Raw genomic sequence first — 10,749 nt, 5'->3', positions numbered from 1 at the left:
ACACTACAGATAAGTGATAAAATACAGTGACTGGATTTCAATGTTAAATTCAAGCTTTCTGACTCACCTATTCTTTTTTCTTTTAAAAAATACTTTTTGTTTTATTCTAATGTCATTAACATGCAGTGCTATTTTTTTTCTTACCATCATTTATAGGATTTTCCTCACTAGCCCTCTCATTGTGAAATGTAATTTGCTCTCCACAATTTGAAAGCCCCTTACCCAAGTTCACATAATAGCTGACTGTCTGTTAAGCATGATTTTTTGAATGGTCTCTTTAGGAAACTTCCACTATTAAGAATTAGTGGTAAAACTAATAACAGCTATTTATTATTTTTGAGGCAATTATTAAGAGAACAGAAGAATATCATATTAACATGAGACTTCCATCTATCAAGGACTCAAATATTGGATCCATGGATAAAGTTAACTGTGTCCTAGACACTGGAAAAGTCTTCAGATTGTGTGTGCATGCCTGTGTGTATGTGTGTTTCCATGGAAGTCCTACACTTTCATTGTCTTCAAAGCAGTGTAGAAATCCCTTCCATGAAAGGGTTAATTAGCAGGTTAAACAACTGCAAATTATCCCTAATTACTGTTTCCTCTACCGCAAGCTGGGACCGTGGTTTCTAGGCTCCAGCCATCAGGAAAGCAACTCATTTTATTGTATTCATCTCTATCAGGTATTGATTTCAGAATAACAATCAATTTGATATTACGTTGTTTAGATCATTTTAAACCATTAATCAAATTACATGGTATTTTTAAGCCTTTTTAGAGAGAGAAGAATGAAATTAACAGCAAAAGGGGATCTAAGATGAGAAATAGTTGTAACCTAAGACTTCTTACTCCTCAGATTCCACTTTACTAGAAATATTGATTAGAAAATAATAATGTTAGACCTTAGTGTCTCATCTATCTTCTTTCATTAAGAGGGCAGCACTAGCAGAGAAGCTTCTATTAAACATAGGTGTCATTTTTATTCCTTATGCACTTCTTTCTATTCTGCACAGTTTCCTGAAGGGTGTGAAAATAAACATACTTAGGAGATTTCACAAGAACTCTAAGTATTCCTTCAAGGCGATATGCTGCAATTTGATCCCCCCTGCTATCTTTTTATTTCCTCCAAATAAATCAGATCTTTTATTATGGTGTCGTGTACTGATATATTGGGCTTTTAATCTGTAATTGTGACTGTGACCAGGACATAAATACCGTAATTAGTATAAAAACACATCTAAATGGAGCAGCAACTTATGTTGGTTAAAAGTAACAATTCCATAGTACTAGAAGCTCTATCCCACATGTGCCAGAAATATAAGTAGAAATTTGATTAAATAGCAGAGCAGGACACCTACCCCCAAAAAAGTGAAGTACAGATTTGTGACTTGCATAGCATACAAACTGTGTGTTCTTAATTTCTAAGTATATTGACAAAGAGGTTTCAGTATAATGTATTATTAGGTAAGAATTTTATTGATTTATAATCAGAGAGTGAAATTTTCATAAAATTAACCCATTTTAGGATTTTTTTAAAAAATGAAAACCCTTTGGAACCTAGTATACAAGCATGAAGAGAATGTGGATCCTGTATTTTTCAGGGATAAGATCAGTCTGTCTATAAATGTATTCATATAGTCATATATAATATCAATTTAAACATTTTTAAATCATATCTTCTGTTCAACTTCTTTTATTTCCTCAGTAATATTTTAAGGCTTTATTTAAAAATTATTAAATTTTTGTACAATATTCATGATTAATTTTTCATCTGTTAATCGCTGGGACAGATGTGTGAAAATCTCCTAATATGATTGTGGATTTGCCAATTTCTTCTTTTAATTATTAGCATTATTAAAAATATTTCTATTAGTAATTTTAGTAGCATGTTAGTGCATTGTTCTTGTTGCTCTTACAAACATTCCTCTAATTTCTATATTTATGCAAATATTCTTTTTTAAAAAGAAGGGTGGACTAACTTATATTAACTTATATTTTACTGAGGTAAACAATGAAAATTAAAACTGATTATTTTGTAATATCGTGCAATGACATCTGATATAAGGAAAAATAAAGCAGTGTGAAGAAATAGGGTGTGGTGGCAAGCTTCTTTAAGATGACTTTGGAATAGAATCCTGGGAATGTTTAATAGATCAAATCGTGTCAGTTACTGGGCAAATTGTATTCCAGGAATTAACTACTTTTAGTTACTAGGATTTACTGGATGCATTTTCTTCTGTCTCTCATTTGATGTGTTCTAAGTAGTTTTATGTATATCTTTTAAAGAGCACCTTGCTGCTTATTTTTTAATTGAATTATATCTGACATAAAATATTATAAAGTTTAAGGTGCACAACATATTGATTTGATACATTTATATTGCAATATGATTGCCATAGTAGTAGTAGTAGTGTTAGCTAACATCTCTATTGTGTCGTGCAATTATCATTTCTTCTCACATCGGAACAATTAAAATCCAGTTACTGGGGTGCCTGGGTGTCTCAGTTGGTTGAGTGTCCGGCTTCAGCTCAGGTCATGATCTTATGGTTTGTGGGTTCGAGCCCCGCGTTGGACTCTGTGCTGACAGCTAGCTCAGAGCCTGGAGCCTGCTTCGGATTCTGTGTCTTCCTCTCTCTGACCCTCCCCTGCTCGTGCTGTCTCTCTCTCTCTGTCTCTCAGAAAAATAAATAAAAGCATTAAAAAAAATTTTAAATCTAATTACTTAGAAAATTCAGTGTTTATAATAGTTTTTGTTGCCTATAATCACTGTTCTGTGTACTTGATCTCCAGGACTTATTTGCCTACTAGTTACAAGTATGTGCCCATAAACATCTCTCTTTTCCCCACCCCTCACTCCTGGTAACAACCATTTTACTCTGCTTTTATGACTTTTCAAAATTCCACATATAAAAGATGCCACATGGCATTTGTCTTTTTCTGTCTGACTTATCTCACTTAGTATAATGTCCTCGAGGTTCATCCCTGTTGCTGCAAATGACTGGATTTCATTTTTCTCAAGGCTGGGTAGTATTCCATTATATAAGTACACCACACCCCAAGCTTAATGCAGCATTATTCACTATGGCCAAAATACAGAAACAACCTAAATGTCTGTCAGTGGATGTTGTTTATAAGCCTGTGATTGCCTATATTTTTGATAAGGAGAGAGACTAGAATGGTGATCAACAAAGTGTTCTCTGAATTCCATTTTGTGACTTTGGGCAAATTTACTTACATTATCTAAGTTATAACATCCCTTTTTGTCAAATAGGAATAATTATAGTATTTTGCTAATGAGTTTATTTGGAGAAGCAAAATATTGAGCATATGTTAAAGCCTTTAAAACAGTAACTTGTTTGTGGAAGTGCTAAGTCTTAGCTTTTATTATTAACTGGATATATGCCATTCACATGTAATTAGTGATTTTATACACAAATGTATACATATAAAAATTATTTGTATTTTTTGTATTTGCATTTGTATTTGAATATTTTTCTTTCAGCTGAGGTTGCATTAATAGGTTTTTTTGAACTATTTTGTTCAGAAGTTATATACTGCACAAGTTCAGAGATTATATATTACATTTTTGTTTTGTTAGTGGTTGGTTATCCAGTTAAGAACTTCTTAAGGGGCCCGTGGGTGTCTCATCAGTTAAGTGCTCCACTCTAGATTTCAGCTCAGGTCATAATCTCACAGCTCCCCTGCACTGGGCTTGGCTCTCTGATTGAGATTCTCTCTCTCTCTCTCTCTCTGTCTTGGCCTTTCCACTGCTCCCTCCCTCCCTCCCTTTTTCTCTTTCTCTCTCTCTCAAAATAAACAAACATTAAAAAAAGAACCTAAAACTCTGCTTTTAAAGATAAATAAAGTGATAACTATTTATGAATTCAAAGTATATTGAAAGCAAAGAAACAAAATAGCAGTGCCATGCCATTCTACCTCCTGCCTAATATCTAGTAGCATTTGGTATATACTCAGATATGGTCTCACTGAACATATTAAAGCAAAGGGATAAAAGAATTAGGTCTTTACCTGAGGAATTAGCTTTAGAATAAATAAGTTCATAGAAATTGAACTATTCCTTCTAGTATAATAACTTTTTGTTATACAGACTACTGAAATTTTTCAGAAAAAAAGAATTGAAGAGGGGCACCTGGGTGGCTCAGTCAGTTGAGCATCCGGCTTCAGCTCAGGTCATGATCTCATGATTCATGGGTTCAAGCCCCATGTCGGGCACTGTGCTGACAGCTCAGAGCCTGGAGCCTGCTTCAGATTCTGTGTCTCCCTCTCTCTCTGACCCTCCCCTGCTCAAGATGTTTCTCTGGGTCTCAAAAATAAATAAAAATTAAAAAAAAAAAGAATTGAAGAAAGAATTTCAGGAGAAATCAAAATAGTATTGTCTTTTAGTCACTAACTTAGGAGGTTGTAGCATGTATCTTACTTGTTTGTATAATGCTTTGAGAATAAATCAATTCATTTTGCTTCCTCTATTAAAATAAAACTGTAGGGACACCTGGGTGGCTCAGTCGGTTGAGCATCCAACTTCAGCTCAGGTCATGATCTCACCACCAGTGAGTTACACATAGGGCTTTGTTCTGAACCTCTGAGCCTGGAGCCTGCTTCTGACTCTGTGTCTCCCTCTCTCTCTGCCCCTCCCCCACTCACGCTCCTTCTCTCTCTCAAAAATAAATAAGCATTAAATTTTTTAAATTAAAAAAACCAAAATCGTCGACTCTGTCCAAACCTTGGTCCAAAAGGAAGCATCCCTCTAATAACCACTGAGAGGTAATACCTGGGCCAAGATAATGTTGTGCTGTGGGGATCAAAGGTGGAACTGATTATGTCTATTGTTCTCCATAGTATTTACCGGTTAGATCTCTTTTGAAACCTGTCTTAGTTGATTAGCCTGTGTTAATTGGGTAAAGGTGATTAGAGTACAGTTTCCTTCAGTGCTTGGATCCTCTAAGTAAGTCTACACCAAACAAAATAAAGTTCCACATCACCATGATGAATTTTAATTTTAGTCAGAAGTTTCTTTTATTAAAGAAGATTGTCTACAAGTCAGAGAAACCTGCAGAAACTAGCTTAAGCAAATGGTAATCAAGTTTATTATGGGGATGCAAGGAGAGAACAAAAAATCAAAGAAGAGACCACTGTTGCCATCCTTCATTTCTACTTCTCTCAGCATCTGCTTCTTTCTACTCTGACTCTGTGCGCTGGCTTTTCTGTCTCTAAATCCACATGATGACAGGCCAGCTTTTGTCTTCTGTCTTTAAAAGACAAGCACATATTGAAGATGAAACTCCTTAGTCATAATTATAAATTCCCAGAGTAATGATTGTAGATAAGAAATACCCTTGGTCAGGTAACAGGTATGAACCATGTTTATTTTGGCTGTATTGAAAATGAGTCTGGGGACATTGCAAGCTGGAGGACATTTGGCAAGCAGAGATACTTACCTCAGAAACCAAAAACATACTGAATAGATTGCTCGTATAAAAAAATGAACCTAATTTCTGTATGTACATACAATTTCAGCTATTTGAGATAGGAACTTATTTCAGGGTCTGAGATTTATTAGGTTCTTAAATATGAGTTATGATTAATGTGTGTTTATATATTGTCCAGCCACATTCCTATGACTGACTTGGAGAGGATATATATCTTTGAATGGGGAAAAAAACAAATATAGGAACCTAAACAATACTTCTTAGTAGTCAGTTGCCTCTTAATATATGTCCATATATCCTCGATTATGTATAAAATCTTCATATGGTCAGTTCTCTATGAAATAATATACTGAATATATTATATATACCTATATATAGTATACTGAGTAAATGAAGATTGTCTATTATTATTTGATAATGCTATTAGATAGTAGCAATATCTAAACTAACTTTTTCTGGGGCTCCTGTGTGGCTCAGTCAGTTAAGTGTTAAGACTTTGATTTTAGCTTGGGTCATTGATCTCATGGTTCATGAGTTTGAGCCTTGCATCAGGTTCTGCATTGACAGCACAAAGCCTGCTTGGGATTCTCTGTCTCCTTCACTTTCTGCCCCTCCTTTGCTTATTCTCTCTCTCTCTCTCTCTCTCTCTCTCTCTCTCTCTCTCTCTCTCTAAATGAATGAACATTTTAAAGAATAAATAAACTGTTATCCCTTAAAACAGGTGTTATGGAAAAAAATCAAGACAACCTAGATCATGAATGAAAATAGTTTTATTTTTCATAGCTCTTCAATTAACTAGAATGAGACTGAAAAATTAATTGCAATTGACCTTCTAGGAGAATAAAAGGTCACACTTATTTTTCCATTAGTTTCTTCTTGCTTCCAACCTAAAATACCTCAGTTGCCCATTCTGGGCCACACGCCGTATTGAACACCTCAACCACCATTCAGCAGCTGCACTGCTCCGGAAATCTGTGCTGGCAGGTGACACATAATGGTGGCAGGCTATAGTGAACCTTGACGTTTTCTAATACAATCTGTTTGGAAATATTTGAATAATAGATGAACTCAACCCCCTTCTTAACATGCAGTGTCTACAACTGAAAGTTTAGAAAGTAAAGAAGAAAGATTACCCAAGACTCTGTAAATTGTCATGTATTTAAAATATAAAGGTAATACAATATCTGTATTCCCTCCTTTGTCCAAAGTCTATTATTGGGGCCAATAATTTGAATTATACATTTTTAACTATGGTCTAGAACTAGGAAATTAAGTTTCTGTATATAATATATAATGTTGTAGTCCATGAATTCCACATTTAATCTCTTTAGTTATGTGATATAAAAGCCAAAAGGAAAGATCAGAGATCATCTGATAACCCACATATATAAAAGATGATAAAACAAAGATTCAAAGAGGAAAGTGATTTTTATAAGGTCACATTAGTAATTGTGGCAAAACCTGATCCAGCACACAAACCTCCTGGTTTCTACTTACACTTACTGTTTCACACACCCTCACCAGGAAGTCTTCCTTTTACTTTCTTACAAATGAATTACAGGCTTCTCATTTGCTCTCATCTCTCAGTGTAAGATCCTTATTGGTGGTAAAATCCACCGTACAAATTAACTTAGCACTGGGTGAGATGGCAGCATTAACAGTATTTGTAAGGCTCTAGTCTAGAGAAAGGCAAATACCATATGGTATCACTCATATGTGGAATTTAAGGAATAAAACAGATAAACATATGGGAAGGGGAAAAAGAGAAAGAGAGGCAGGGGGACGGAAGGGAAACACCCAGAAGAGAAGCCTAACAATAGAAAACAAACAGGGTTGATGGAGGGACATGGGTGGGGGATAGACTAGATGGGTGATGGGTATTAAGGAAGGCACTTGTGATGAGCACTGGGTGTTATATGTAAGTGATGAATCACTAAATTCTGCTCTCGAAATCCATATTACACTGTATGTTAACTAATTTAGAATCCAAGTAAACATTTGAAAAATAAAAATAAGGCTCTAGTCTTAGAGCTCTAGATACTGTTGGGTTGGAGCAAGTTGGATAAAAACAAGTTGATCAATCAACACTTCATTTGAGATGAAAAGTCATACAGTCTAAGGAATAGCCTAGTCTTACATTTAGTTTTGTTAAAAAAAAAAAAATCCTCCCTAATGTTGAACATCTAATCCTGAATTTTATCCTTAGTAGCTGATACAGAGTAGAAATAATTCATTACATACTTGCATTTGTTGAAGATAGGTAAAAAGCTGAAGCATACATAAGTATTTTCAATGTCACATAATGTTTATCATCAAGTTATGATTTAGGTCTAAGCTTGCTATAAATTAAAATCTTTCAACAAAGTTGCATGTAGCTCTATCATTCAGATCCTTTCACTAGCTACTGTAAGTATTATACTATATTATTATCTGAAGATCAAAACATCTGTTTTCTCTTCTCATGAAGTAAATTTATATCCATAAAGAAGCTATGATCCCTCATTGATAAACAAGACATATATTAAATGAGTTTGTTGCTGAGGGGAAAAAAACCCACTTATTTCTATCATGATAATACTTTCTAATAGTTCATGTGGATGAGGTTGAAAACTAGGAACACTTAGTACCTTTTAAGAGGAATGGCAGGAGAGATATTTTATAACTAAGAGCAGACGGAACTCTTGTCTTCCAAACATGAGGAAATATGTCCTATTGAAGAAATTATTTCTTTAGAAGCCACAGGATCATTCTCAGTTTTCCCACCTGAAATCCCTCTCCATTTTTTTCATTGAAATTCCTTAATTCTTGGCAAGCAGTAACTTTAAATCATCACTTATCTTACTTTTTATGTGAACCTTCACATTTTATTGGAAATGAGATTAACCTTCAAACATCCCAATAATCTGCCTGTATTTTATGACCAGCTGCTTCAAGACATACTTAAGATTTATCCCAAGTGCTGTGGTCAGTCAGCAAGACAATGCACATTTATTAAATATCAGGGGCATGGATAATACTGTTTTAGGCACAGATTTCATAACTGAGAAATTAGATTTTAAGTATTACTTTTAAAAACTCTTAACTTTGACTATATATTTCCTTGCCTTTAATTTCTTAGGAAAATAACAATGTTATTGGAAATGCATATGACTATTGGGCGCCTGGGTGGCTCAGTCAGTTAAGTGTCCAACTTTGGCTCAGGTCATGATCTCACAGTTTGTAAGCTTGAGCCCCACGTTGGATTCTGTGCTGACAGCTCAGAGCCTGGAGACTGCTTTGGATTCTGCTTCTCTCTCTCTATGCCCCTCCCTGGCCCATGCTCTTTCTCCCTCTCTTTCTATCTCTCTCTCAAAACTAAATAAACATTTAAAATTTTTAAAAAATGCATATGACTATATATTTAGTGAGATTGGTGATAATTATGATATGACTAAAAACATCTTTCTTGAAATAGTGTTAACTTGACTGTTAAATGTTAACAGGATTCCTGGTAGATTTTATAATTAAGTTGTTATTTGGTAAACATACATAAGAGACTCAGTTAAATAGGAATATCACTAATTATCAACCAGATGCTCATGAGTGCCTATAAATAGTTTTTAGTTTTTCCAATTTACTTTGAATTTTCCTATAAAAAAACTACAGAAATACTAAACTTGGTAAACATTTTTGTAAAAACATATAAGGTTGTCTCTCTTTACCCTTTGTATGTTGGAAAACCAGGCTTCGGTTTATATAAAGAAGGAAACTTCGTCAAGGCCATGACCCTATGCAAGCAAGAAGGGCAGTAGCAGAACTCAGAAGCACAGACTTACAGATTTCTCCCAGCCTCGTTAGTGAGTCAGGAATATGTATGTCATAAACCCAGTTGGGCTACATCAGCAACACTACATTAAGCAGCATATACAATTTGCACATTTATGGACTGATATGCTTAGCCTTTATGAAGACTCATTTTTCTATTGCCTGAAAAGAAACAATACTAATAGTGTGTGCAATTAAGAGCTCCCAAGAATAATGGAAAACTTGGTGACCTGTAACCACTTTTAGTACTATGTGCTGCTTTGAAAGCATAATGAATTCCTCCCTGTTGTCTTTGCAGAACATCAATGCAGATAAATAATGCAGATAAGTAACACAGGAGACAATGAAACGGTGGTGACCAAGTTAGTCTCTAAAGATGCAGCCCTTCTTCCCTGTACATCCTGATCCTCTTACTGGCAACTCCTTGGGGTAACTCAGTCAATTCTACAAGTATTTATGAATAATCTTCTTCTCTGGTAGGTGCTACCCAAATAAATATGAGTCCTTTGTCTCCAAGAATAATAAAGCACACTGAGAAAAGAGACACATAAATGAAACAGTTTTACAGCTCTGTAGAAAATACAGAGAGTTAAGGAACAAAATGAGTGGTAGAAATAACACTTGAAGAATTCAAAAAATGTAGTTAGAGGAAGAAGGAGAAATGGGAGAAATTTTAGAATGGAGTGGGGCCTTGGAGAGATATTAATATATGGATATAAAAGTGATATGAGAGAGAGTATGCAGATATAAAATGACTAAGTGTGATGATGAAGGTCAAGTTGTCCTGGTCTTGCCCTGTGGTGGTTTTATATTCTTATTTAGGTGTGTGGCCCTTTTACAGGAAAATTTTAAAAACCGACACATTGTGCATCATCACTCCAATTGCAGGAGTAGACAGGGCAGAAAGATTTAGGTACTCTGGGTTGGGAGTGATACGTGCAGCATTCTTCATAACCTAGGGAACCGAGCAAGCTCTTTCACAGCTTAAGGAAAAGATTTCTCCAAGAAAGTATCTGCCTGGGAACAGGGAGGTTTTCCCAAGTCTTTGAACACCATTTTTCATATAACCTCTTAACAGAGAATGTGATTCTAAAATCATGCCCGAAATGTAAAGACTGTTAAAAACTCTCATTTCAACCCCCAATGATTAGAATGAATCCGAGGGCCACAGCTGGGCATTGCTTTGTGTAGGGATTGTCTGATGTCGCAGCCTTAATTCCTCTTCTCTGACAACTGCTTGCCTGCTCCAGTACCTCTTTTTGTTCCAACTTCAGCTCTCTCCGATTTCATCCCAACCACCTCTTACCATACTTCTATCTCATTCTCTTTTACAAGTTCCCTCCCGCTTTCACATCCTTCCCTATCTAATCATGAGTTGCCGGTACAACATAGACACTCCCACTACAATCGTTAAGAGATGGCAATTGTTAGCATAATATATGCCAAATTGTGTTCCTCAGAAAACATGTACATGAGTGTTATGGGATAGAGGGTACAC

The sequence above is a fragment of the Suricata suricatta genome, chromosome 8 (genome assembly GCF_006229205.1).
Source record: "Suricata suricatta isolate VVHF042 chromosome 8, meerkat_22Aug2017_6uvM2_HiC, whole genome shotgun sequence".
NCBI classification, from domain to species: domain Eukaryota; kingdom Metazoa; phylum Chordata; class Mammalia; order Carnivora; family Herpestidae; genus Suricata; species Suricata suricatta.
The sequence above is the reverse complement of the archived record's forward strand: the minus strand, read 5'-3'. Positions refer to the sequence as shown.